The sequence below is a fragment of the Myotis brandtii genome, unplaced genomic scaffold, assembly GCF_000412655.1.
Source record: "Myotis brandtii unplaced genomic scaffold, ASM41265v1 scaffold668, whole genome shotgun sequence".
Classification (NCBI taxonomy): domain Eukaryota; kingdom Metazoa; phylum Chordata; class Mammalia; order Chiroptera; family Vespertilionidae; genus Myotis; species Myotis brandtii.
The window spans coordinates 3341479-3344845 of record NW_005370597.1 but is presented as its reverse complement, the minus strand read 5'-3'; the positions used below and the strand labels follow the sequence as shown (position 1 = coordinate 3344845).

Genomic DNA, 3367 nt, shown 5'->3' with positions numbered 1-3367 from the left:
GTGATTGGGGCTGAGCTGGTAGCTCTGCAGGGAATTCAAGCCCACGTCCGGGTCAACAGCCTCTGGGAGTGGATAGCGTGTGCCAGGCGCCGCAATTTCGTTAATATTTATTTCCAGATTTTCTGCCTGGAATGTTGGGGCATTGTCGTTCATATCAGTGACTTCTATTTCTATTCCATAAAGCTGCACTCTGTCTTCAACCAGAACTTTAAAGTTAAACAGACACCGTGGGCTCTGAGCACAGAGCTCCTCCCGGTCTATCCTGCCTGCGGTGACCAAGCTGCCACTCCGCGGGTTGAGAGCGAAAAGCTGCGTCCTACCTCGGGAGACGATGCGGACTCCGCGCTCCGCCAGCTCCTGCGGCTCCAGCCCCAGGTCCTTGGAGATGTTGCCCACGACATAGCCTTTTACTGTCTCTTCAGGCACGGAGTAGCGGATCTGGCTGGCCCGGATCTCGCACAACCTTCCCAGGAAAAGGCAGAGCAGGACCAGTCCTCTGTGGCGCGGGCTGTTCATTGGAGCCGCCATTGTTGCTTCACTCCGGATTTTTTCCCCCCCAGACTGCTTTTTTCCCCACGCTGACTCCTTAGGTTCTTTTCTCCTCCTGCAAATTAAGGTCGTCTTTTTCCTCAAGAGAGACCCGGAGTGCCCCAAGTGAGGAGGCTGAGTTTTGTTGCCGTCCCGGGGTTGGTATGTGGGATCCGGGGGGCTTTGTGTAGTTGGCAGATTCTAATATCCGGAGGGAGCGCTGATTTTTTCCTAGAGTTGGTGAACAGCGGCGCTCAGAGTCCTAAGCAGTTACTACACTCACAGATAGCAATACAGTACTTGTATCACAGATGATTGAAGGAAAACACTACTCTCTTCTAATTACGATTTTAGATTTCTCTTAATTATTTCTTATGTTCATATTTCAAAAGCAATCATCTTTGTGGATGTCTTAGTGGAATGAAGTGGAATGAAATTTCTATTAAGTGTATTATTTAATCGCCAGTTTTCTTAATATCAATTAACCTTAATTTTGAGTAGAGTCTAGCTTTCTCTCTATTTTAAATTTTAGACATATATGTACCTTACATAATTTATATTGAATGAATATATAAGAATTGATTTTTTCACTTTGAAGTTATTTCATAAGGTTAATTATTTTTATAGTAAAATTCGAGTAAGGGTTCCTTAAAATTTTATTTGCAAAGTAATTTTAATTAGGCAATAGATGTAAACTTTCTCACCTAATATTACTAAATTTAAAAAGCATTGGTTATTAAATTTTACATATTTGTGATTGTAAAACTTATGCTGTTTAAAAATTTTTTAGTTTTTTATGTGAATACATGATGCATTTGGAAGATTCAGATGAACATACACTGAAAAGCAGGTTTTTCATTTCAGTCCTTCCATGAAGAAATCATGCAATTTTAAAGTAGTCTTAAACTTCTTATTCTAAGAGTCACTGAAACTTATGTAACAACTTGGAAAAAAGAATACAAGATATAGACAAGTTGTTACCACTAGAAAGGAAAAAGCAAGTGCCTTTATAATAAATTACTTTCAGCCATTTGCAAAGGCCCCATTTACTGAAGCAGTTCGTAAAGGAAACCAACAAGACTGGTGCTTATTTAATGGCAACGTTATATATGCATGGAATTAGAAGTTTTTGTCTTTAAAATGGAGAAGTTATCATTCTCTTTTCCTAAACTTCTTATTCTAAGAGTCACTGAAACTTATGTAACAACTTGGAAAAAAGAATACAAGATATAGACAAGTTGTTACCACTAGAAAGGAAAAAGCAAGTGCCTTTATAATAAATTTCTTTCAGCCGTTTGCAAAGGCCCCGTTTACTGAAGCAGTTCGTAAAGGAAACCAACAAAACTGGTGCTTATTTAATGGCAACATTATATATGCATGGAATTAGAAGTTTTTGTCTTTAAAATGGAGAAGTTATCATTCTCTTTTCCTCCTACAGATACAATGATGATGACAGAATTTCTAGTTAAGTTTTGGGCACCAAATAATTACACAAATCTAGTTTGTTCCCCCTTTGTTTCAAAAAATAGAGGTCAGAGATGAGAGTGTTAGAGGCAGTGGCATTTCCTTTTCTTTTATCAAGTCTCCCCTGATAACTATACTGTAAAAGGAAGAGGAAGATTTTGCATTCAAGAAAACTTGAAGGAACTTACAAAATGATTTGGACCTTCTGTTGAGTTAATTGAGTCTCTCCCCGCCCCCTTCTCTCTCACACACACCACAGATTATTTTTTCTTACAATTTTAAGGGATTCAAAAAATCATGAGTAGGTAGATATAAGGAACAAGACATGAAGAATAAACATAAACAAGGGAGAGAAACAGTGCCAGTGAAATCAGTGAAGGAAAATACCTGGGTGTAGTTTTTTTTGCTCTAAAGGATTAATAAATGATTGCCTACTTTAATGTTTACTTATAATACAATATTTAACATGTTAAATGAGGAATGAGACAATTAGTGGGTAAATTTCAATAGCTTTGAAAAAGAAGTAAGAAATCGGTACAATAATTTTGTTATGAAAAAAGAACACACTCTCATCACTTTGAAAATCCAAACTTGGTAAGATAACTCTGTTTTATGGCACATAACTACTCCCGATTCAACACTCCCCTTGAAGAATGAAAGTTCAGCTTTTTGACAGGCTATAGTATCCCTAAAACAACTCGCTAGACTCGGAAGTGTAATATCTTTTCATATAAATACAGAAAATTGGGTCATTGATGAAAAGGACTAGACACTTAAATGGAACTCACCGTTGTTAGTGTTTCAGGATGGGAAGTTGATTCACCAGAACTACAAAGTGGAAATAAGGCCCCAGATGCATCACCACAAAGTATGTCTTGTCCTGAACTCAACTGCTCATTACATTTTAGAAAATTAAACTCTGTCTTTCCAGCTTGGGCCACGCACAGGTTGTAGGAATAAGGTAAAGTGCCTTCACTGTAGTTGGGGGGAACCACAGGTCCAGACTTGACACAGAGACCAGGTTGAAAGCAGCCCCAGGTGGTGGGGCTGGAGGGGCGTCGAAGCCGCAGGGCGACCGCCAGAATCACCGCGAGGAGGAAGAGCACTGAGATCAAGGCCAAGGCCACTACCAGATAGAACTGCAGCTCAGCCTGGGAGTCAGAGGGCTTAGGACTTTCGCTCAGGTCCGGCAGCGCCTCTTGTAGGCTGTCAGCAAAGACCAGGAGCAGCGTGGCGGTGGCTGAGAGGGGTGGCTGTCCCCCGTCCCGCACGGCCACCAGGAGGCGCTGGCGGGCCGCGTCCCTGTCGCCCAAAGGTCTGGCCGTGCGCACCTCGCCGGTTCGCAGCCCCAGGCTGAACAATCCGGGCTCGCTGG

General features: G+C 41.4%; 2 protein-coding genes across 7 annotated transcripts in view; both read right to left on the bottom strand.

Annotated features, from left to right (window-relative positions):
- LOC102248091 (protocadherin gamma-C4) overlaps nt 1-3367 on the bottom strand; it is a 162808-nt gene that overhangs the window by 89015 nt on the left and 70426 nt on the right. The gene's annotated exons all lie outside the window — the stretch shown is intronic.
- The window catches only part of LOC106723872 (protocadherin gamma-B5-like), a 10913-nt gene that overhangs the window by 5443 nt on the left and 2103 nt on the right, over nt 1-3367 (bottom strand). The gene's annotated exons all lie outside the window — the stretch shown is intronic.